This window comes from Balaenoptera borealis, assembly GCF_965194805.1.
Source record: "Balaenoptera borealis genome assembly, chromosome: 21".
NCBI lineage: Eukaryota > Metazoa > Chordata > Mammalia > Artiodactyla > Balaenopteridae > Balaenoptera > Balaenoptera borealis.
In genome coordinates this window covers 29,685,675-29,712,307 of record NC_138880.1, presented here as the reverse complement: position 1 = coordinate 29,712,307, position 26,633 = coordinate 29,685,675, and the positions used below count along the sequence as shown (strand labels likewise).

General features: G+C 39.9%; 1 long non-coding RNA gene across 1 annotated transcript; it reads right to left on the bottom strand.

Annotated features, from left to right (window-relative positions):
- Window positions 1-900: 900 nt before the first annotated feature.
- LOC309619799 lies at window positions 901-26,390 on the bottom strand. Its single transcript, XR_014239243.1, has 2 exons — window positions 17,188-26,390; window positions 901-16,402 (listed from the first exon to the last, which is right to left on the bottom strand). It is a non-coding gene; the product is annotated as an uncharacterized lncRNA (long non-coding RNA).
- Window positions 26,391-26,633: the final 243 nt, after the last annotated feature.

Genomic DNA, 26,633 nt, shown 5'->3' with positions numbered 1-26,633 from the left:
AATTTTGTTTAATTTTACAAATTAACATCATAGCCCATCTAAAAAAAATAGGTTAAAAAAAAAAGAAAAGAAAATGAATTTAAAATATAAAATATAGGTTTTGGTGGAAATTAGCCCTATCATATATTAAAAATATGCTACGAAACTTCAAAGAATTAACATTGTTATTTCATATACATCAATGGGATCATTATTCAGAAACAAACCCAAACATATATGAGGATTTAGATCACTCTAAGGTTTGCATCAATGAAGGTATGAGAATTTGTCAAAAAATGCTATTGTGATTATTTGTTCACAGTTAAAACCCTAGCATTATGATCCAAGTCGGTCAAAACTTAATATAAAAAGGAAAGCATATAAGATATAGAAGAAAGTACAAATATATATATTCTTGGGATGAAAATTCTTGTTATTAATATTAAGAATAGTAATATGTAAATTACATTTAGTACATACTGTCAGTCATAAATTGTTCTAATTATTCTAAAGACTTAAATATTTTAAAAATACTCCATTTTTTTCCAGATTGATAATATTGCTAAACTGTCTGCTGGGGAAAATACTCATGAACAATTTGAATTGCATGATATATATTATAGTTAACTCCCTTTAATAACAAAAGAAATTCATGCAAATTTGTAAAAGAAGGAACACCCAAACAGAAAAATGAGAAATTTACGTGGACTGAAATTTCACAAAGACACAAATACCCAATAAAGACACGGAAAGGTGCTAATCTTTGGGAAAACATGCATCTCTAGACAAAAAGTTAATACTAACCTCTTATCAGTCGACAGTCCTTGGGAATTGTGGGGAAAACACCACACCCCTGCACTTCAGGCAAGAAGGAAAATTGGCACAAACATTTCAGAGGACAGTTGCCAGTAAATATCTACATTTATTTTATTTTATTTTTTTATTTTTGGCTGTGCTGGGTCTTCATTTCTGTGCGAGGGCTTTCTCCAGTTGCGGCGAGCGGGGGCCACTCTTCATCGCGGTGCGCGGGCCTCTCACCGTCGCGGCCTCTCCTGTTGCGGAGCACAGGCTCCAGACGCACAGGCTCAGTAGTTGTGGCACACGGGCTTAGTCGCTCCGTGGCATGTGGGATCTTCCCAGGCCAGGGCTCGAACCCGTGTCCCCTGCATTGGTGGGCAGATTCTTAACCACTGCGCCACCAGGGAAGCCCCAATATCTACATTTAAAATACACATTAAATTTTGATGAGCAATTCCAGGATTAGGCATTTAAATTATGAATATACTTTAAAAAAATCGGAAGACATGTAAACAAGGGTGTCAGCAGAGCATTATAGTTCTAAAAAGATAAAAGCAACATAAATGCTCATCAAGAATGAAATGGACTAAAAAAAAATCATTCATACTCATGATAGCATAACATGGAATAGCATACATATATTTAAAAGAATGAGAGAATTTTATGGAAAAAATTTGAAACTTCATGAGTAGGAAATAAAGCCAAGGCAAAGGAATGGTGTGTTTTGCATGAGATGTTCTGAGCATGATAATGATCCCATAGTTGTGTGTGTGTGTGTGTGTGTGTGTGTGTGTATGGTGGGGATGTCAGGGGGTACACTGTGAGTAGGAAAATTTTATTGTTTGCACTTCTTAACCTTGTACATGTACTACTTTTACTTACTAACTCTCATCATCTGGACTATAAAATTACTGAACATATTTTACTGCCCCCATATATGTTTCTATGAAAAAGTAAAAATGAATGCTATTTTTTTAAAGTGGGAGGAAAAAAAATTATACAGAGTAAGTAACCCATCAGTAGCAGGAGAACACACCTGAAAGCAATTGGGCAGAAAGTCAGGGTCCCCAGTCAGCAAGCTGGAATTTAAACAAAGGTCATGATCAGTTTAGGCCACAGAGTTGCTTTGTATGCCTCATATCATGAATATTAAAAAATATATATGTTTTCAGCAAAAATTAGATTAACATGGAAAGTTGTATCTTTGGATATTCTGGAAAGATCCACCATTCATCACCATGGGTTTGCATAACCTCAGGACTGTGGCAGAATAATGACTGACTTGGTTAGACTGGGGGTGTGCCTTCATTCTCAGCTCACACTTAACTAACCATGCGAGGTGTTGCACGTAACACTGGGCCCTTCTGTGCATCGTGCATAGTATTGAAATTCTATTTTAATTTTCATTCATATATTTCCACCTCCATCTAACTTACCTTTCAAATTTGTACCTGAGAAATCAGTCATTATTCAAATTAATAAATAATCAAAAAAGCCACGTTAGCCAAAACTTTCAGGTATTTTCAAAGAAGCTCACAGGAGACAAAATGATTTGTTTCTCTCCATCCTTGCCTGTTTCCTGGTGGAGCTGCTGTAAGCCATTGGCTCCTTTGAAGACGGACTTCAAAGGAGAAAAAAGATGGAAAAAGACCCCACAAACTGGGCAATCAGCGAATCCTGCCAACAAATTCAGCTGTAGGTGAATCGGTGATTATTTGCAAACATCTGGAGAGAAATAGAGTCATATATGTTTGAAAATCCAATATCAAAATTGTACCAAGCCCATGATGGCTTTACCGATTTACACAATTACCAAGCAAAAGGAATGCTGCAGATGTGGATACTTTGGGAAATCACTCTCACCTGAGAAATGAACACCTCGGATGTTTTTCTACGTCATTCTGGTTACTTCATATATTAGCTCACCAGCTTATGAGATGAAAGCTCAGTGAGAGACTGATCTCAAAAGTGATGATAAATGATACTGAATTACAGCAAGACTTAGAAGTCTAGGAGTCCTTGGCTCTGCGGCTGATTTGCATGAGATGATCTACATGAGCATGTAAATTTGTTTTGAATCCTAGAATGTTTTCTTTAATAGTCACGTAAACACGTAAGAAGAATAGCAATTCACAGGTTTTTTTAGTTCACTAAATTTTGACAGCTAAGAATCCACTATAATTAACTAAAAGACCTTTAATAACTTTATAAAAGCATATTTAACAGGACTCCAGAATACTGAGGTTATTTTATAAGCCTTTAAGTAGGATTAACTTTCTGAGAGGTTAGGACGATGATTATCTTTAGCACTTTTCAAGTTACAATCCAATTTCATTCCTATTCTATCTGAGCTGATCCCCACACAATCCATGTTGTTGTGATGTTATTGTCTTTATTTTACCTGAGGAAACCTGGCTTGGCTAAGTTAAGGGCATAGCCCAAGGGGAACCACAGAAATTCAGCTGGAAATCAAGGTCCCTCTTTTTAATCAAATGCCCACTCTTTTCACAATACCCACTCTCTCCCACCAGGCATAGTCAACAGGATTCTTTGGTACGATCTGAGGGTCAATTATAAAAAGCCCTGGTTACAAAAATCTCCCAAGTGTGGCCTTGTATGGAGTCTTATTCTTATTTTTTTTCTTGCTGCATTTTATTTTATTTCATTTTTATTGAAGTATAGTTGATTTACAGTGTTGTGTTAATTTCTACTGTATAGCAAAGTGATTCAGTTATACATATATATGCATTCCTTTTTTAATATTGTTTTCCATTATGGTTTATCACAGGATATTGAATATAGTTCCCTGTGCTATACAATAGGAATATGTTGTTATCCATGCTATATATAATAGTTTGCATCTGCTAATGCCAAACTCCCACTCCATCCCTCCCCCACCTACCTCCCCCTTGGCAACCACAAGTCTGTTCTCTATTTCTGTGAGTCTGTTTCTCTTTTATGTAGATAAGCTCATTTGGGTCATATTTTCGATTCCACGTATAAGTGATATCATACGGTACTTGTCTTTCTCTTTCTGACTCACTTCACATAGTATGATAATCTGTAGGTCCACCCATGTTGCTGTAAATGGCATCATTTCATTCTTTTTGATGGGTAACTAGTATTCCGTTGTATACATGTACCACATCTTCTTTATCCATTCAGCTGTCAATAGACGTTTAGGTTGTTTCCAGGACTTGGCTATCGTGAATAGTGCTGCTATGAACATAAGGGTGCATGTATCTTTTTGAATTATAGTTTTGTCTGGATATATGCCCAGCAGTGGGATTGCTGGATCATATGGCAACTCTATTTTTAGCTTTTTGAGGAACCTCCATACTGTTTTCCATAGTGGCTGCACCAACTTACTCATTCCCACCAGGAAGGTTCCCTTTTCTTATGGAGTCTTATTCTTCAAACAGTCCTGGGGGCCCATTGTAACTTGACTTCTCCTCTCTTCTACAGGTAAAGCCAAACACAAGAACCCCAGCTGTGTGCAAAACAGTAACATAATAAAGGGAAAAATAAACCTTATATCACTAGAATACTGTCTAGTTTACCAAGTACATTCACATGCACCACTGCATTTTATATGCACACCAATACTATGTGGAAAAGGAGGGCAGGGGTTATTATCCTGTGTAGAGAATTTTACAGTCTAGCGGAGGAGATAACACCTTCGCTCGGCCCAGATATGATCTGCTCAAAGTTTTATTTTGCCCTAAGTGGCAGTGCTGCTTTCTTTTCATCCATTTCTTTACTCTTGATTGGTCAGACCCTAATTACTAAACACTGAGTTAGAATCAACCTTGCATCAAAACCGTTATCACAGTTTTGAGACTCGCACAAGAGTGGGAAATGGGCATTTTGGACACAGAATGCTTCCTGGAGAGTTTACCTGACGCCTTCCAAGCCCACTGTAAACCATACATAATTTCTGTTATTTCACAGAATTTCCATATTTCGCTTGTCTTGAATGATGTGTCAAGGTGATGTGCTTAATTGAATGACTTCACCCCAGCGTCTACTGTTCACTCAGCAACAAGCTTGGCGCCAAAGGTGTTATTAAAAAGAGCTCTGTCATTCAGAAAAACACTTCAGTTTCAATGTCGTCCATGTTTCCCTATTATATGTTAGGTTTTATATGAATAAAATTTGTTTTATTGACAGGACCAAATTTCATAAATGATGGCTATTTTAGGAAAGATGAGGTGACAGTAAAGTTGTTTCTGATTTTAGTTATGTAAAGAGTTAAGAACCAAAACAAAGTACCACAAATCTAAAAGTTATGCTAATAAAGAATAATTTTTGTTAGCTCTGACCTCACTGCTAATCCGATTGTTAACTAATAGTCCATTGATAACATTTTGCAGGAGGAGATATTCTTGTTAAAATAAATTCCGCTTGATTATATTGCTATTTCATTTTTTAGCCTAAACTCATATTTTCTTAGCTTTTCTAGGCTTTACGGGAGTATGTTGCAGTTTTTTAGGCATTTACAATGAAAAAGAGTTTGCATAAAATTTACATTAACTTTTCCCTTTTCAGCATTGCATAAATGCACACAATGCATTTAAAAGAGAGCAGTTAAAACTTGGAGTTTGGAACCTTATTTTTAAATGTAAATATTTTAATTCATCTTACTTCCAATTGTTCTGACTTAGCTTGGGTTTTTCTTTCCCTATCCAGGTCCCTGACGTGAGTTTTACAGTTACCTGGTTCACTTCATTTCCAGGCATTTGAACAGAAAAAGCATGAAAAGTGTATTTTTCTCTCTGCCCACATATCTTAAAAAATGAAAATGATTTGCCTGTACTTCTCTTCCCTTTCACTTCACGTTTCCCATCTCACCCCCTTCCCCTTACATATGAAAAATAATTTGGGGGGATTAGGAAGGGGGGATTAAAAAGTTGGAATTCAAAACAAGGCACTTCAGGAGGTATACACACTTGCAAATGGGGTCTAAACATCGTTGTGCCTTCGTATTAGAACATATCCTTTTCGCCTACCCTTTCCACTGGATGCTGATAGAGGGGTGCCAGTGCTGCGGGCTTATGCTTTGGTGGATGGTGCAGAGAAAATACATGTACGTGGCCACCCGCTTTCCAACTCTGATCTGTAAACCAACGCTGCCTGTAGTAGCTTCCAGACTCTCTGGGTCTGGCCTTGCCTTACTCAGGCCCCAGAGTTAATCCTGTCCCTTACAATTGTATGCCCTTCTCAGCCTTCCTTTACCTCCCCTCCCTGCCCCCTTCTCTTCTGCCCTTTGCCCCCTCTCTGTCACCACCGTCCTGGTCCATGGCTTCCTCATCTCCGGAACTAATGCGCCAGTCCTGTGTCTTGTCTCTCCTTACCCCGGTCCTAATGCGCCAGTCCTGTGTCTTGTCTCTCCTTACCCCGGTCCTAATGCGCCAGTCCTGTGTCTTGTCTCTCCTTACCCCGGTCCTAGCTCCCTGCCACCATCCTTACACACAGATGCTCACATGGGATCCTGCTACTCCACCAGCCCGCATCTTCCGCGGTGCACCAGAGCGTGCGGGACGCAATCACAGCTTGGTCATGACACGTGGGCTGTAGGTCGAGGCCCCTCCCGAGAGTCTGACTTCATTCTCTGTTACACCCCACGCTGCTTTCACACTTTGCTCTAAAATTCATTTCCCAGGAGGATACCACTAACGCTTCACCCTCCCGAGTGGTGTCTGTTTATCCTCTCCAAACCTCCCCACACGCCCCTGATCTTGGAGATGCGATAGGTTTCCTCCTTGAGCTTCACTCCCGCTTCCAGATGACTGGTCCCCCCTCCTCTCTGTAAACAGTGTTTTCCTTGAAGCACAGACAACAAGGCCGTACTGTGGATACCCGTGCTTCCCGTCGTCACTTAACCGCCCACCTCCCCTCCCCCTCGTTCTGGCTCACTGTCTTTTATCACTTCAACTCTTGTCCTTCTTGGTGACTCGGTAGCCCTGCAGACAATCTGTCTCACCCCAGGCTTTTTAGTTCCCTGACCTTCTCACGTCTATTGATTTTATCTCCCATTTCACTTGTGGTCGCCCTTAACGTGGGTACCCTCAGCGACTGTGTCACAAGTCTGCAACATTTACGGTGCCGACTGAGAGGATGACCTTCTCTGACCACCACCTCCTAGCTCTCATATCCTTTCTTCAGATACCCTGGTTTGAACAAATATTTGATACCACTAAGACTTCCCATCCATTGAAGCATCATGCTTTCTTTATTCACTACCCTGCTTTCAGCTCCATTTATATCCAGCTCAGATACCACGATCTAGCACTTGTATGAGCCCTTCCTTTTTTGCAGTCTTTCAGCTTCCTTAACCTTTATTCCATAATCCCTAAATTAAATCTAATTTTGCCAATCCCGGCAGCATCGCGATACCTGAAAATTGGTGGAAAAGAATACACAACTGTGCTGACTGCTGTCACTTTATATTCATGACTACAAAGTTCCATGGCCCCTTTCTGTCTGTCAATCCTACTATGTTTCTATGTTTTTCTAGTCAAGTTCTCTTTGAAATAACTATTTCACACGTTGTCTCTGAACAGCACCTCTCTCTTCTTTCCCATCTAATGACCTTCTTCTTATTTAACTGAGAAAATAGAAAAACGTCATAGGGGTACCTGTCTCAATTTTCTCCCACCTTGTCCCCCCAAATCACCTTTTCCAAGGTCACTGGTAGATTCCACATTGCCAAGTCCAATGATTAATTCTGTTTTCGTTTTATTCTGCCCTTCACCATTTGATACAGGGAATCATGTGTTGTGTTGTTTTTGTTTGTTTTCTTGAAACATATTTTTAATTTGGTTCCTGGGACAATACGTGTTCTTGATTTTCCTATCTCACTGCGCACTCCTTTCTAAAAATCCTTTATTAGAGCCTTCATTTTGCTGTATTCCCTAAATATTGAGGTGCCCTAGGGCTCTTTTTTTGGTTCCTTGTTCTCTATCTATGCTCGCCTTCCTTTAAGCCCATAGCAGTTCTTAGGTTTTAAATGCCATCTTTAGACTGATGACTTCCAAATTTGACATTTCACATCCCCATCTCTCTCCTAAATTCCATACTAGGAATTCCAATTGCCTACCAGACATTTCTACTTAGGCATCTAATAGGCATCTTAACGATAACTTGTCAAAAGCCAAGGACATGGGATAGGTACAAGGAACCATCCCCGCATCAATGGTATTGGTGGGATTTGAGGTCAACCAAGCTCTATGTGGGGGGCCTTTCATGAAGCAGAGCCCATGAAGCAACCAAATTCTGGGCTTTGGAGACTCTTATCACTCCAGAAATCCACTACTTTCTGTCCAATCTCTCCCTCTGTATCCTCCCTCTTACATGACACTTTCCTTCATTACTGCCTTTTCACCATCCCAACAACCCTCTGAGACGGCGAAGTTGTTCCCATTCTGCAGATGGGACAGCTGAAACCAGAGGACTCCCCTTGCGTGTCTGCATCGTGCAGCTTATTAGTGAAAGGGCAGAAGGAGGATGTGGCCTCGCATCTGATGCCCCCAGACCCAGAGTTCTCCCCACTCCATTGCCAAGGGGTACTTTCTGGGGAAAGACCAGGTGTCATGGTGTAGAGACTTCATAGTCCTAGATCAGAAGGTCGGCTCACTGAGCCCCGGGACATCCCTTCCCTGACCTTTTCCCATGGCAGCCAGACTCTCTAATTCTCATCCTTCATAATGGGGACCCACCGCCCCGGGGAGATGAAACCCTCACATGGAGCTGTGGACCCTGTAGAATGGCAGGGCGACCTTGGGAAAGAGATTGTCCTCTTTGGGCTTCAGTTCAGCCAACAGCAGGAGGAGGTGGGATGGATGGATGAGGGTTCTCTCTGCATTTCTAAGCCCTTTTGTAAACTCAGGGTCTCGGTGTTATTCTGAGCCCCTTGTATGCCTGCTGTGTGCACTGTCCTTGCTGAGACCTCTAAGGTCCTACGTGACCCTGCCCTGACTGTCCCTCTGACCTCATCCTTGTCACTCTCACCTTTGTCCATCCTTCCAGCCATGAGGGCTTCCTTGCTGTTCCTCACAGGTGGCAAGGACACTCCCACCAGGCATGTTGGACTTTTCCTGCCCTCTGCCTGGAATGCTCTCCCCTAGATACTAATATTACTTAATTCTTCAGTACATTTTTGTTTCTGTTCAAATATCAGCTTTCTAGAAAAATCTTTGAAAATCCTATCTAGAAAAGCACTCCTGTCATTAAAAAAAAATGTTTTTCTTCATAGCATTTATTGCTACCATAACTTATATATCTATTTGTTTACTTTTTATTGTCTGTCTCTCTTTTTATTTTGTTCCATAACGTCATTTTCTTTTTATACTCAGCTATTTTCTGAAGTAATTTCAATGGCTTCTCAATAAATATTTGTTGAATGGATGAATAAATGTTATAGCCCCTACTGACCTTTGTACTATGCTATATGAATAAAAATTAAACTGGCAGCATGTACAGTACAGAAGGGAGTAGAGAATATAAGTGAATGAACAGTCCAGTTAGAGAAGTATTGCAGTAACTCACCAATAGGTTGATTTCAACCAAAATGATGTAATTTGTCAAAGAAGAATGTAATAATATCAAAGAAGAATGTAATAATGTCAAAGAAGAGACAGTATTTTTTAAAAAATGGTTAACAAGTGTTTTCATTAGTTTTGTTTTAGTTTTTGTTCTTCATTCTCCTTTTTCCAAACTGAGAAAAAATTGAAAAAAAGGAAGAAAATAAAAATAAAACCTCTGTCTTTAGTGAAAAATGGAGTAGGCCACAACTCCTAACCATTATGATGTATTTCACTAAAACTATGAAATGTGCCTAAAACAAAAGAAGATGCTGACACAATAGCTAAATCCTCAGACCTCGGGGAGAATAAAACATATTTATTTTAAAATAAGGTCCAACATTTTAAAAAATTTATTTTATTGAAGTATAGTTGATTTACAATGTTGTGTTAATTTCTGCTGTACAGCAAAGTGATTCAGTTATACACACACACATATATATATTTTTTTCATATTCTTCTCCATTATGGTTTATTATAGGATATTCAATATAGTTCCCTGTGCTATACCGTAGGACCTTGTTGTTTATCCATCCTATACATAATTGTTTGCATCTGCTAATCCCACCCACCTCCCCTCCCCTTTGGCAACAAGTCTCTTCTCTACATCTGTGAGTCTGCTTGTGTTTCGTACATAAGTTCACTCATGTCATATTTTAGATTCCACATATAAGTGATATCATATGGTATTTGTCTTTCTCTGTCTGACTTGCTTCGCTTAGTATGATCATCTCTAGGTCCATCCATGATGCTGCAAATGGCATTATTCCATTATTTTTTATGGCTGAATATTTTCTAATATCCCATTGTATATATGTACCCAACCTTCCTTATCCATTCATCTGTTGATGGACATGTAGGTTGTTTCCATGTCTTGGCTGTTGTGAACAGTGTTGTTATGAACATAAGGGTGCATGTATGTTTTCGAATTATATTTTTGTAAGGACCAACATTTTGAAGGTGATCTTTGGTTAAAAATTGCCTTTATGATATGGACGGATCATGAAAGAATCTTGTGCTGACCTTCTAGAGTTTCAATGTGAGGCTTGGGAGGCAGAGTAAGAGGAGAAGTTACTCTGACATACCACGTCTAAGTTTTTACACCGTAGCCTTCAAGCCTAAGAAATGGCTGTGGGCCCAGCAATGCGACGGGGAAAGACGTGCAAAAACGTGAAGGTCTCAGTGCTTCACTCAAGGTGTTGGTCTCTAAGCCTTGCCAATTTCTTGAATACCAAATATTGAGGGAGCTATTCCTTCATGTCAATGACAATTAGATATTTCACAAGTAATTTTTTATAAAAAGCCCAAAGCAAAGTTATGGCCTGTGTACAGACTGCCTTCCCTGCACCCTCGTGCAGCGTGGACGCCAACCATTAGTTCAGGTCATGCAGAAATAGGAAATGCGCACAAAGGAAGCCCATGAGACCGAGCGGTAGACACTGGAAAACAACAGAGCACATCAGTGCATGAATAAATGAGGATACAAAGACCTTCTCTCCACTATCACGTCAACAGGGCTGCTGGATAAAAACGGGTTTTACAGCCGAAATGAACTGTAAGGCTCAGACGGTGCTTACCGAGTCTCTGAGTAAAACCCGGGAGGGACCACAGGGGAGAAAAACAAAACAAAACAAGAACGCGGAGGAAAGGCTAGCCTCTGACACCTTCATCTCTCGCAAACGGTAAACACTGCCTACCCGCCCCCAGACGCACGCAGCTCCTCACGGTGAAAACGCTTGCTTGTTTCAGCGCCTCCCCCTTGATACATCATGCCTGGGGTTCATCCAAGAAGTACAAAACACACTAGAAGACAAAAATAAATATACAGTCTGATGAGACAAAGCAAGTAGCACTGGCAGACCAAGAGAGGACAGAGATTTGGGGATTGTCAGGGAAGGAGTTTAAAGCAACTGTGATTAGTACGCTAAGGGCTCCCCGGGAAAAAGCGGACAGTATGATGGGAACAGACGGGAAACGTAAGTGAAGAGATGGGAACGCGAGTATCCTGCAGTCCTACATGTGGGCTTCCGACGGGGCCTGTGTCCTTAGGCTGGGACCTTCTTAAGGGCGTCCCCACCCCGCCCCCAGACGCCTGGACAGCCCCCCTCCCCCATGCCGCGTGGGCGCTGGTAAAACCCAGGTGTGTTCAATGTTGCCCGTGTGCTCGGTCCTTCCTTGATGGTAACAGGATGCCCCCGGCGTCCTGCACGGAGATGACTCCCTGCGCCCGCCGCTGCTGGTACACGGGAGGGTTTCTCTCCCATCATCACCTTGAGAACATGACGGGGTTCCCGGTGGCAAAACTCATGCGAAAGCGGGGCCCAGAGTTCCCACCCCTCCGTGGAGTCCAGTGCCCAGCAGTTGCTCGGGGCCCCTTTAAGTGTTTGCAACAGGCCGCAGCTGTGACTTCTCAGATACGCGGTGGTTGCCTGCTTCTCCAGCGTGCGTGGCAGCCGTTTACTCTACGACCTTGTTTCTTGGGTGCATCGAAAAAGAGTTGTTGGTTTTCGGCTTCTCCAGCATTTATTCTTACTGTGAGGATGGAAGTGTTGACTGGCAACCTCCTTACACTTCAGACCAGGAGCCAGACGTGCAGAACACTGCTTTTTAAGGTAAGTCTGACCCACCTTTAATTCCTATCATCCTGGCGCTCCCGGACTGGAAGAAGATGTGTGATAGTGTGAAAACGAAAGTTAAAGGGCCGACCCCTAGTGTAGGGGTGTTGAGGACGTTAGGGAGAATTTGTGGTGTCAGGGTTTGTGTCCTCAAGGGTGGACCGCCGAGAAAGGAGACAGGCTTTCCTTCTGTGACTGGCGGCTGAATGCAGTGAACTGGGGCACCAGGGACCCCTGGGCTTCAACTGTGATGGGAGAAAACTCCTGGAAAAGGGGCTGGACCTCTGAGAGGCCCCCATATCTGTGAGGGTCTGACGCAGGGGTTCTCAACCTTAACTGGCACTTAGAATTTCCTGGAGATGTCGTACGAATTCTGAGGCCCATATGACATGCCACTAAATTAAATCAACAATTAAACAGATTCTCTGAGGGGTGAGGCCAAGGTATCAGTATATTTTAAAGCTCCCCAGATACATTTGCTATTCAGCCAAAGATGACAATTACCCTTCCCAAATATCCCGGGAACAAATTGAAATCATGGTGAGTGTTACCACATTTTAGACTTGATTTCTTACGTAAGAGCAAAATGGATATGTACCCTGTCCCCAGTAACATGTGCTCTGGCGTGGAAACAACACCTAAGTCCTCTGCTTTGGTACCGGCTTATTGTTTTGGGGGTAGGATTTGGGTTTTGTTCTTCCTGATGTACATGGAGAGATTGCATCCCTCAACTCCATCAATGCCCTGAGCATCAGCCTGCTGATGGTGACCCCAAAGGAGCAAGTCCAGTCGGCAGAATTCTCTCGTGGAAAGATCCACAACAGGGTGGATCTATTAGGAATGGGCAGTTCTTCCCAACACGTTGATAAATGTAACAAAAGTATACCAGAGATCCCCATATTTGAAAATAAAAGGTACATGGTTTTATTAAAGGGATGTCGTATTCTTCTCACTCACGCAACAAAAGTTGACCTGATATGTAAAGAGTAGGAAAAGGAAAGGGCATTGAATTGTTATTTGTCCAGAGAAATCTCAGCAGACCCTGGGATGGGCAGTACTTGCTGGAGTGGGCTTGGTGCCTGTTGGATTCACTGGTGACCAGAGGAAATGGGCAAGAGGAAAAAAAAAAAAGAAATGACAGCAGCTGTAGGCAATTACTACACTGATAACAGGATTGGTTTAAACTTCTTGGAATTTGTGGGAAGTCCGTGGCAGTTTGGAAACCATGCCTGAGCAGGTTTTAGAAAGAGCCAGGGAGATTGGGTTCTCTTCCATGTAGACTGTTGGCTTCTCTTTCATGTAGACTGTAGTTGAACCCTCCATCAGGCAGTGCCTGGGGGGTAAGACAGCTCGGAATGCATTGTATCTGGCAGCGAGGTGAGTGCACCTTAGTTGCATGTGAGTGCAGAGGCTGGGGCGAGAGTGAATGGTCTGAGGAGTCGAGTGTCCTCTAGCAATTGTGCCCCACCTCACAGCACACCTCCTCTGTGAACAAAATCACAACTGTGGACTCTGTTTCCTTTTTTTCTTTTTAATATCTTATCAACTAGTATTTCAATAGTGTACACTAGTTCTTCTGACTTATGAAAATAAACCATAAGAGATATTAGGATTACCAGAGTTCTCATGATGCCAGGTCCGACCTAAATATGCTCACTGTTCTGTCTATATTATTTAAAAGGCCAATGAAAATGAAATAAGAGATTTTCAAAATGCTTTGACTGCTGTGTTTCAGTTTTTATCAACTTTCCCCTCAGGGTCATCTTTATCAAAATGAATCATCTGTCCTTTTTCAGTGAATGCCATTTTTATCTTATTCTCTGCTCAATCTATAAAATAAAAGTCATGCCTCCATCCTCTCTGTGATATTGGACAAAACATATTAATAAGTATTAATTCAGAAAAGGGATGTCTGATTCGTGAATTTGGCAAGTGCTGGGTTAAACAAAGTTAAATCGGTCTGTTTACTGACGAGCCCCCTAAAACATCCAAGTACACTGATATGCATTGTACACCACGGAGAGAATTGCACAGTAGTAACTATCCATCAAGGTCATTCAACCCTGGGATCAGAAGACTGTTTCATAAAATTGGCAAACACTTGAACGCATTTTAAAAATCCATCCTTCACTTTACTTGGAGGCATGAATATTTCCTTTATGTTGTATTCAAAGATGAACCAGCTATTGTGCATTTATGTTGGGAGGATACTTAAACACACAGGATGCACCTTTTTTTGTCTTTGAAGATTAGTGGCTCTTTATTTACCACAGACTCTGATTATCCCCACTGGTATTCCAAACCACTTGGTCTGCAGGTATCTCTAGACAGATAATCTCAAGGTAGGGTTTTTGTTTGTTTGTTTGTTTACTGTCAACATTCTTCATTCTCAGTGGAAGCAACTGAAAATCTTTATGCTTTAAAGTGGAGTTAGTAGGGCCAGGGAAATTAGACTAAAAGACTTGTAGAGAGTGCTGGAAGATGTTCAGAGTATCATGATTAAGCAGAAACACTACTGTGGGGGGATGCTTTTAGGAGGTGGTTAAACAGAAGCATCTTTCTCTGTTTCCTGCTCGTTATTCGCTACCACAGTTATGAAGTGGATGGAAACAGACAGCAGAGATTCAAAATCACGGTCAAATGAGAAGGTTGGACATTTAACATGCTCTCAATAGATATTGAAATTGCACAGAGAAGGAAGAGCTGAGAGGGCAGTTACCCAAGGACCAAGGATGCTGGAGCAGCATGTCCAGGAGCAGGTGCACGCCTTCAGGGTTCCCTGGGCCCCCACACGCTGACCACCACACACACCCGGCACTTCACCCACTGACTCCCCTCCCTTCCTGCAAGACCAGGTTGCTTCTATCAGCCAGCTTAGTCAGGAAACTGATCGAATGGGCGTGAAACTCTCCTCCAGCACAAACACCTGAGTTATATTCAGAAAGGAGTTAATGTATTCCCATATCCGTAGGAAATCTATTACTGGTAACATCACTGTTAATCAGTAATTATCTATTTGTTCACAGTTTTAAGTATGTCTTAATGCATAATTTCATGAAAACCTTGGTGCAGCTGAATTATGTGTATGTGTATTGGACAACTTTCCTAGGATTTACGGACTAAGCTCAAAGCAGATTCCTCAGTAGGCATTTAGGAAAGTTCAACCACATGCCTAAGAGATCAGGGCAGGAACAAAAACCATAAAAGATCATCTATGTAAGTAGGTATAACAAAATGCTACATTAACACATTTGTATATAAAAATGTAAATGGTAAACAGTGCATTTTATCATCGGTAGATTAAACCAAAAACATTATTAGATGTGATTAGACTCTCAATAATTTAGTAAATGAAAATAAGCTAACAGCAGGTGTAATTTCTGGTGGTAGTTTGGAAATTACTGTTGATTTAATGGGAAAGGAACTTTTCCTTTTTGATTTTAGAGGTATGTGCACAAATGTAATGAGGTAGAGCATGACGTCTGGCACACGGGGTTGGTCTAGTCGTTTCCTTTTCCAGTTTTGCATGTTTTCCATTATCCCACAGGCCATCATGGGCTTTACTTCATTCTACTTTCTGTTTCTATGAATTTGCCTAGTCTAGGTAATTCACATACATGGAATCATACAACATTTGTCTTTGTGTGCCTGGTCTATTTCACTTAGTGTAATGTTTCAAAGGTTCATCCCTGTGGTAGCATATTTCAGAACTTCATTCTTTTTATGGCTGAATAACCCATGAATTACCCCATTCTATGTGTAGAGCACATTTTGCTTGCCTATTCATCTGTTGATGGACATGTGGCTTGCTTCCACCTTTTGGCTGTTGTGGATAATGGTGCCATGAACACGGCTGTACAAATCTCTCTTCAATCCCTTTTTTTTTTTCTTTTTTACATGTGGGTAAAAAGAATTATAAACCTAAGAATTGGTTGATAATTAGGAAATTCTCATCTCAAATGAGCCATGAGATAAGAGAAGCAATTTGTTGTCACTGGTACTTTATTTTGTTTGTTTTGCTTTAAGGGCATATATCTTGTTTATTGTATATTTTCTATGGCAGGGACAGACTGATGGATGTTTATGACCCGGTGAATAGTTGGTAATTCTGTTAAAAGAAAAATTAATCTCCATTCATCTAAAATCAGATTGATCTGTTTTATCAGTTATCTGCCATTACTAAGGAAATGTATCCCTTATGTAATCTTGCCTACTTTTTTGTAATCAGGGTTTCTGGAATATAGTCCTCTGTCTCTCTTTTTTATGTTGGATATATGTGTGGAGATATATATATATATATATATATATATATATATATATATATATATATATATATGAATTCACTTTCTTCTAACAAAGACACCTGTTTCAAATTTTCTCCATCTCCTGAAAAATTCAGTCCTGCTTTCAATTCTTTTGAGTGTATACCTAGTAGTTTTTTTTTTTCACACACACACACACACACTGTATTTTATTTTTACAAGAGATAAATAATAAATAGACTGACACCAAGCATTGTCCATGGATGACCACAACAAAAGCAACAATGATTGCAATTACCAAACATGAAACACACTCATACTATGTCACAATATTGACATTCAGTCCAGTAATCCTGCACTGTAACAGCTCCTTTACTTTGCAGTGAAAATTGATTTGTATATTCTTTGCCTCTGAGTCCTTGTGGGATTTTTTTTTTTTTAATTCAGACAGAAAGTCACAAAAATTATACTCATCCTCATCAGTTCACTCAGTCCCATGTAATTAATTTTTTTTTTCATCTTGATCTTTTGTTAGCACTTTTATGAGTTCATCAGTTTTTCATTAGAGTTCTGAAAATGCTTATTCATTCAGTTCAGCAGTATAGTCAGTTACCAGAAACCTGTACTTGTCAGAGTCTTTTCCATGAATTTCTTGAAGATGAAACCCTTTTATAGGAACATATTTGCAAAAGCATCAGAGTACACCCAGAACTGTCTGTAAATGACAAAAGACTTAAAAATGACCACAGTTAAAGATTTGATGAAAGCTCATAATAATGCAGTTGACAAGAAAATTAGTTATTTCTGAGATATACATTTTAAAGTAATAACTAGGATTATTACTTATAACATTATACCAGAACATATAAGATTTTTAGAAATTTCATGTAATGTCTGAAACATTTATATTAACATATTTCCATACATATTTCCATACAAATACAAATATACCTAGTAGTGAAATCTGATTCATGTGGTAATTCTGCGTTTAACTTTTTGAGGAACAACTGAGCTGTTCCCACAGCAGCAGTACATTTTACATTCCCACCGGCAATGTGCAAGGGTTCCAATTTCTCCAGTTCCTCACAAACAACTTGTTATTTTTCAGTGTTTTTGGTTACAGCCATCTTAGTAGGTATGAAGAGGTAGCTCATCATGGCTTTGATTTACAAAGTTATTTCCTTAGCAATGAATGATGCTGACTATCTTTTATGTGTTCATTGACTCTTTACATGTCTGAGCACTGTTTTCACTGAATCACAAAGTTTGTGTTTTTGCTTTTATTCATATCAAGATATTTTCCGATTTCCCTTGTATTTTCTTATTTCACTTGTTTTTTCTTGTTTGACCCATTGGTTGTTTGTGTGTTAATTTCCACAGATTTATGGATTTCCCAGTTTTCCTGTTACTGATTTCTAGTTTCATTCCAAAGTGATTGGAAAAGGTACTTTGTATGATCTCAATCTTTTTTTAATTCAGGAAGACTTGTTTTGTGGTCTAGCATATGACCTATTATGGTGAATGTTCCAGCTGAGCTTAGAAAAGTGTGGGTTCTCCTGTTGTTAGTTGAATAGTTCTGAATATCTGTTAAATCTCATTTATTTATAGCCTGGTTCCAGTCCTATTTCCCCACTAATCTGTCTGGTGGTTCTCTCCACACTGAAAATGGGATATCGAAGTATCCAGCTATTATTGTGGAACTGTCTTTTTCTCTCTTCAGTTCTGTCAGATTTTTGCTTCATGTATTTTGGGACTCTTGGTAGGCACACAATTTTATAATTGTTACATCTTCATGATGGCTTGAAACTTTTAATAATATATAATGTACTTCTTTATCTCTTGTAACTTTGTTTTTTTAGCTTAAAACCTATTTTGTCTGATAATATAATCACTCCAGCCCTCTTTTGGTTACTATTTGAAATATCTTTTACCATCCTTTAATTTTTAACCTCCTTGTGTCTTTGTATCTCAAGGCAGTCTCTTGTAGACAGCATATAGATAAATTATGTTTTTATTCATTCTGCCAATCTGCCTTAGTTGGGGAGTTTAATCTATTTACATATAAAGTAATAATTAATAAGGAAAGGTTTATTTCTATCATTTAGCAGTATTTTTCTATATGTCTTATATATGTATATATTTTTATGTTGTTCTTCAGTCTTCCATTATTGCATTTCCTTGTCCGTAGTTGATGTGTGTGTGTGTGTTATACCATTTTGATTCCCTTCTTTCCTTTTCTCTCTTTTGTTGCTGTTGCTGTTGTTATTTTATTAGTGGTTGCCTTGGGGATTGCCGTCACATTATGGCAATCTAGTATGAACAATGCCAAATGTCAAAAGTATATAGACATTGTTTCTGTATATCTCTATCCCTCACCTTTTACATTGTTATTTTCACAGATTACATCTTTCTGCACTGTGTGCCTGTTAACATAGATATGAACAATATAAATATTGTTTTATGCATTTGCCTTTTAAATCATATGGAAAATAAAAGAGGAGTTATAAACCGGAAGTTCAATAATATTAACTTTTACATTTACTTTTGTGGTTACCTTGACGAGTGTTGTTTGTTTTCTCATACTGCTTGTGTTTACTGTCTAGGGTTCTTTCATTTCCACTTGAGGGACTCCCGTTAGCACCGGTATAAAGGGAATAAACTCCCTCAGCTTTTGCTTGTTTGTGAATGTCACAATTTCCCCTTCATTTTTTTTTTTTTTTTTTTGGCCGTGCTGCACCCGGCATGTGGGATCTTAGTTCCCTGACCAGGGATCGAACCCGTGCCCCCTGCAGTGGAAGCACGGAGTCCTAACCACTGGACCACCAGGGAAGTCCCTCCCCTCATTTTTGAAAGGTAGTTTTTGATTTGAAATTCTTGGTTGACAGTTCTTTTGTTTTTGTTTTTTTTTAACACTTTAATTACATCATCCCACTGCCTTCTTGCCTCATGGTTTGTTATGAGGAATAATCTATTATTATAATTGAGGACCATTGTCCTTCTGGGACTCCCATATATTGGGCTGCTTGTTGGTGACCCACAGGTCCCTTAGCTCTGTTTACCTTTCTTCATTCTTTTTTCATTCTGCTCTTCAGACTTCATAATTTCAGTTGTCTTATCTTCAAGTTCATTGATTATTTCTTCTACCCAATCAAATATGCTGTTGAACCTTTCTTACGAATTTTTTACTTACTTTGCAGCTCTAGAATTTCTGTTTGGTTCTTCTTTATAGTTTCTACCTCTTTATTAATATTCCCATTTTATTCATCCATCACTTTTCTGGTTTCCTCTACTTCTTTGCTTATGGTTTTCTTTAACTTTTTGAAAATATTGAAAAGAGTTGATTTAAAGTCTTCCTTTAGTAACTCCAATGTCTGGTCTTCTTCAAGGACAATTTTGGTCAATTTATTTTTTTCTTTGCACCTGTCATATCTTCTTGTTTCATTGTATGCTTTGTGGTTTTGTGTTGTTGTTGAAAATTGGACATTAGAATATTATTCTGTGGTAACTCTATCAGTCAAATTGTCTCCCTGCCTTAGGTTTTTCTCTTCTTAATGGTGGAAAGCTGACCTTTTGTTCAACTGGTATAGTGTTAAGACAAAAGTTTCCTTCAATGCCAAGAGCAGAAAGCAAACCAAAACAAAAAACAAACAAACAAAAATACTGCCCCACACTGTGTGGATTGACTGTCCTGGGGATTCCTTTAATCCTAGCTTGGCCATTTACAGCTTTCCCTTTTCTGCTGGCACTGAGCCTAGAGATCAGCTTGGGGTCTTTCTTCTCAGGTCTTTTCTGAGCACACATCTTGTCCTGGGCACAGGCATGGCATCCTAAATTACCCCAGTATACGTAGGTCCTGGTGAATGCCCTAATTTCTGAAGGAAACTCTCTCCTGACTTTTTCTCCCAGGCTTTTGTGGTCTATTGTATGTCTCAGCTGTTACCTTTTGCCCCTCATGGCTGTGGGTTTTCCTCTGCCATACAATGTTTTCAAGCAATGCCCATCACGTTTCTGCCCCAAGTGGGCTCTGAGTTAGGTGAAACGGAAATGAAAGGCTTGCATCAGTCCTCAGGGAGCCCCCAGACAGGTGAGGACAGGCAAACACTATAATTTGTGGAGACACCCTGCTCCCTCTGCAGCCAGGGACCAGGGCTGCACACCAAGAGTGCAGGCTGCGTCTCGAGACTTCCTGCGAGCCAGGGCGGGTGGTGAGGCAGGGCAAGTAAAAACGGCACAGGCTTCCCGACAGTTTCCAAGTCGTCTTTTTCTTGATTCAGCATTTGCCTGGCTGCTGTAAAACTTTGAGATAGTTGGTTCTAACAGTTTCTGCTTGTTTTTTCTTAAATTTTTCTGTGGAGGGAGGGGAGTTCGGAGCTGCCCACTCCACCGTTTTGCTGAAGTCACTCCCTTTGCTTTTACTATCAAACGCCAACTATCACAGGGTTTCTACTGAATTAAATGGATTTCTTTTAATAAAATGGATTTCTTTTAATGGGAAATATATATATATATATATATATAGTCAGATTGATCTAATACTCTTACTAACAACAATTAACATGGTGAACATTCTTTCAAAATGACAGAATATTTATTGAATTGTTATGCCTAAACAACATTCATCTTCAAATTTAGTGGAAGACTTCAGGTATTTTTGAAATATAGATGAGGTATTTAGCTGTAAATAAATATCTGGTCGTGTCTTTACAAATCTAACATGATGTCCCGGGTAGAAAAATCTGAATCATTTTTGTTCATTCTTGTTCATTTGTTTGTTTTTCATTGATATAGAATTGCCATATGATATTATATTAGTTGCAGGTATACAACATAATGATTTGATATTTGTATATATCATGAAATAATTACCACAGTAAGTCTAGTTAACATTTATGTTAACGTGCTTTATTTTAGCATGTAGGGAAAAGAAATGGACTCACTGTTTCTTTCTGTTTCTTCCTGCCCTAGCTTTCTTCAAGTGAGTGTGTTATCATTATGCCTGTGAATAGATGTGCACACACACACGGAGGACACATGCTTACATATACATACACCCACATATTCACTGAGTTATTTTTGTAACCTATGGGTGTGACTTTTGTGTCATGGAGAATGTTTGTCTTTATAACTATTCTCATGTTCAGCATTTTAATATTGATGTACCCATATAGTACAATTTAAAGATAATAGGAAGAGTAAGAAAGAATATACTTTGACAAAAAACTAAGCTGCAACATAATAATCTGATATCAGAGCTTCTATCTGTCAGATGCAATCACAAGTAAAAGGTAGAAGGAAGCAAGGGATTGCTTTTTAAGGAAATGAAATTATTATCTTGAGAATATGTCAAAAATGTGACTTGAAAGGGCATATAGATGACATAAGTGTTCTTCAGCTTTCCATTGACTCCTGAACGATCCTGGGTGAGATAAATCGTGGTGATGTGCGTGTCTTGTGTCTAAACTTTCATCCTGCTAGTGTCAGGAAATAAACTCCTTCTGAGCAAAAATCCTTGCTCAAAGCCCCAGAGCAGCTGAGGCAGGCTGTGACTCAAAGCTTTTTAAGGTGATTCAGTCCTTCTCTGTACCACCCAGGGCTCTCAGGAGCTGGATGTAATGTTCCCTTTTGTATTTTAAGACTTTTCTGTGTGATAATTAAGACAGTGACTAGTACAACATTTTTAGGCATCTGCCCATACAAATAGCTCCTGATGTGATGACTGCGGATGTCTTGAGGTTTTGTACACTTTCTCAGTGGGCCAAATGTCAAGGTGCAGACTATCAAAGTTCTGAATTCATTGGAACAAAGGGAGGAAAACTCTGCCATATTTACAACTGAGAATTGGAAATCTGATATATAGGGGGTGTGCTGACAGATACAAGATGTAGAATTGCTGCATTTGTGGAGTTGGTTTTAAAAGCATTTTACCATAACCAAATAGCTAATAAATTTGCATAGACTTCTTCCAAAATCTCTGAATTTAGGTAATTAGACATTAAGATTCTTATCAAGTGGCATTTTGCATTTTGTTTTGTTCCATGCTGTTTATGCAGAAGCCAAAGGATCTTTAACCTTTGAGAGACCTGCATTAAATCAACACTACATTAGTGTTTTAAGGTCATTAGCTCAATAGCCATATGCCCAGATATCTTCTCCATTCAGAAAGTCAGGAATCAGTAAATAAAAATGAGATAATTAGCAATGAATACCTGCTACTCGGATTTTATATACACAACATTATCTCGTTCCATCCAAAGCTTGACATTATTGCCTATAATTCAAGAAGTGTAAGCCCACACCCTGTACATTGCATAGCAATGGAGCTCTCCTGGTGACCTCACACGTTTCCATGGCAGCAAATTCATCTGGAAATAGCACAGCACTTTGATTTGTAGGTGGTCAAAGATGGACGCCTGAATTACACACATTAAAAAGGCTAATTTCAGAAGAAATCCTTAGGTTGGAAATTTTGCAGTGCAAGATTATAAGGTAACGTGGTATTTATGTTTTTAATGATTATGCATTTCTAGTTCTGAATTTGAAAGAGGGCTTTTGTCATTCAAATGCCTTATGGTTAGGATATTTACAAGGAAGTTAGATAGTAGCAACAGAGTAAAGAAATCTAGTTTTGGCAGCTCTCCACCACCGCTGGTCACATCGCCGCCTGTCTCCAGGGCTGTTAGTCTGCCCAGGCTGCCATAACAAAATGCCACAGACTGGGAGGCTTAAACAACAGACATTGATTGTCTCACACTTCTGGAGGCTGGAGGTTCCGGATCAAGGTCAGGTTTCAGTTGCTGGTGAGGACTCTCTTCTTGGCTTGCAGACTCAGCATTTCCTTGGAGTACATGTGGAGACAGACAGAGAGAGAGAGAGAGAGCAACAAGAGCCAGTGCAGTCTCTGGTCCCTTTTGATAAGGACACTAATCCTATGAGATCAGGGCCCCACTCCTGGAACCTCATTTAAACTTAAGTAACCTCGGTTATTTCTTCAGAGGCCCATGTCCAAATGCAGACACACTGGGCATTAGGGCTCCAACATATGAATTGGGGGGTGGGCACAAGCATTCAGTCCACGGCACCAGGCCTCCTGTCCATCTTCCCTGGGCCCTGGCTCTTCATTGTCCGACTCTAACAGAGGGAAGGGTTTGTGTCTCTTGAGATCAGGCGGGATGTCTGGATCGCTGGACATTTGGTCTCATGAGAGACCGTTTAGTTGGACCAAGGTCACTTTAACTTCAACAAAGCAGTAATGAACTAAAGATGAATGTTGGCTAAAAATATAAGCTATAATTAAAACAAAAACAAACAAAAAAGACTCCTGTAACATCTGGAGCAACGTTAAGAAAGAGGATGTTTGGATTTTTTATGTGTCCTATGTGAAGACTGTTGCATGCCCAGGACCTGGCCATGAAGTAGGCTGGAGGCTCTGAGACCTCAGGCCCTCACTTCGACCCCCTGACTGGCTCCTTCTCACCTACTCTTCTTCATGAATCTAAGAGATCAGGTGAGCTGGCCTCAGACCTGACCATGTTTCTAGAGGCAAAAAAATGAGAAAAGGGACACTCCTAACATAATCTTGCAGCATCCCAGAGGGGTCAACAGTTAACTCAGAATCTGGATTGTTAAAACGATTTAAACTTATTTTTGTAAACAGAGACACTAGTAAGTTGGAATAATGTTTATCTACAATGACATAAAATAATGTAAGGTCTTCTTGCCATAAGTGTTCTAACCCATGTAAGCGTTCTGAGAAATGTCCTATTCTGCAAAACCATGGACTAAAAGTTACAGGGCTTATAAGGAAGATAAGGTCAGTGGCAAACTCTTCATAAGCCCAGGGTAGCTCCGTAACCAGAGCCCTAATTACAACAGTACTGATCGTAATGTGAACCCTGGCCCTCTCCACGGGCTCTGCCACGTAGAATCCCCACCTCTATCTTTGCAGCCCCTCAGAGTGGCCCAGCTTTGAAGACATTTACTTCTAGTAGAGACCATTTCACCAAAATGAAAAATACAACTCAGAGGTGACCTTCTCCATCAATTAGTATTTTCACACAGGGGGATATTTCTTTGCAGCTTCCTTGTCTACCCTTGCAGCTTCTCCAGACAGCTTAACATACTGGAAAACAATGACTAAATCACCAATTTCTTGCCCTGAAACAAGACACTTCTGCAAGATGCTGTGTTTTGTTTTGTTTTGTTTTTTCTTAAGTTCTTCATATATTGCTGATGTTTTTATCTTGAATCCTGAGTATAATCCCTTCAAATTATTAACATGCTAGTGGAAATTGTCAGTGAACCATCAGGATCTCTACAAACGAACATTATTTTCCTGTAAGAATGAGCTAATTTGGATCAAAGAAAACATTATGTATCAGAATAAACTGTGTTTGGGAGTGTGGTAATAAAGACAAAAAAAAAAAAAATTGGCCAGAGACATCATCTAATGGAGAGACCAACCATTACTGTATTCCAGCTCTGCACCAGCTCCCCACTAGGAATGGGCCTCAGACCCTAGGACAGAGCTTCTCCTTTTGGGGAAGAGATGAGGGTCAATTTGTGATTGGAACAGGGAGGTTACAGTAGTGAAAGACGGCTTTGCAAGTTTGAAGGAAGGCAGTGGATTCTGGGTTCTGGATTAAGAAGTTCTTATACAGTTCAAGTGGCAAGAAATATCTAAACCTTTTGAATTGCTAGGGAAGAATTTCCAGAAATATGAACAATTCCTTTTAATTCTGGCCACAAGCAAATATGTGAAAGGGTCTGTGAGGGTCCCTGAGAACAGAGGGAGGGTAAGAAAGAACTGAAGGTCAGTAAGGCCCCAGAGTTGCAGTGACCGTGAGGGCTGCTCCTGTCCTGTCATTTAGAATGCTGCCCGGGCATCAAGTAGGGGAGACTGAAGGGAGGCTGCTGTGGTCTGAATGTCTGTGTCCCCCAAATTCATATGTTGAAACCTAACCCCCAAGGCAATAGTGTTTGGAGGTGGAGCCTCTGGGAGATGCTTAAGTCATGAGGGTGGAGCCCTCATGAATGGGATTAGTGCCCTTATAACAGAGACCTCAGGGAATCCCTGCTCCCTCTGCCATGTGAGGACCCTGAGATAAAGGGCAATAGTATTGAGCTTCATTTTTCTTTAGTATTAGTCACAGAAGACAAGGCTATGCTCACACTCACATTTCTTTGCATTTCAAACCAGCTTTTCAATACCTGTCCTGTGGGTGATATTCCCCACAAATATTCCTCCATTGTTCTCCAATTTAACTTAAGTTAGCATAAGTATCCTCATCTTTACTTCCTTATACTTCCTCTTCCATCATTTATAGGATTTTACTGCATTCCTTTATAAATAAGAATCATAAATTCCATAGGGTCCTTATTTTAGATGATAAGCCTACTTTCAAAGTTAGGATTTGAGACCCCTTATCGTTTCTTGTAAACCCCATTTCTTGTTTTTTTTTTTCTTTACGAAACAAATTCTGTTCACAGTAGGAGAGGAAGACCTGTCTTCTGTAGGCCCCCTACCTGAACACACCTTGTTCTTCTCTTTATTCTCCACTTTGACTGCACCCCCTCTTAAAATCACTGCCATTTCAGTCCACTCACAGACTGCCACCCCCAGCAGGAACAGAACCAAAAAGGAGAATTCACATAATCTTCCTTCCTTCCTTATTTCCACAGTACGGGGCATGTTCCATCCACTCCTTCCTCACCCCCCCTTCCTAGTTGTGTGCCCATGTGGGCTCCAATGAGGTCATGTATGGTGGCCAGGTGTTCCATTCTTAAATATTTACTTCACAAAATGCTTAGTCCAATAGATGTACATGGTAAACAACCTATAAATAAAAGATCAGCAGATGAATTGATGAAGCACACAATATAAATAAATAATTTTGTGTGGAATTATTAGCATTAAATATTGACTCATTACTGGAAAAACCCAGAAACTAAATCCCTTTGTGTAGATAACCCTGTTGTTATATAGCCAATGCTCTGCACAAGGATAGCTGAAAATAAAATATGATTTCATGTAAATAGTAGGGTAAGAAGGGAAAAAAAGAGATTTAGGGCCATTTAGATCAATCTTTTAACAAAATTTGAACCTTGTATGTGATATCATATTAATGCCTGGAAATAACCCTGAAGCTACTGGGGACTTGAGTTCACACAGTGGATATTGAACATTGGGATTTTCTTGCCCAAATGTGTAGGAAGATTGATGGAACTGGATGATGTTTCCTCAAAGGGTACTGTACATCCTATCACTCTGTGAGAGAGAGGGAAACCCTTGAGGTAACAAACAATGACAGTTTCTCCATTGAAACCGCAAATTCAGTTTCAAATTGATGGGGACATTGTAAAGAAGAAAATAGTTCTATTGTTTAGATTTTTTTTTTCCA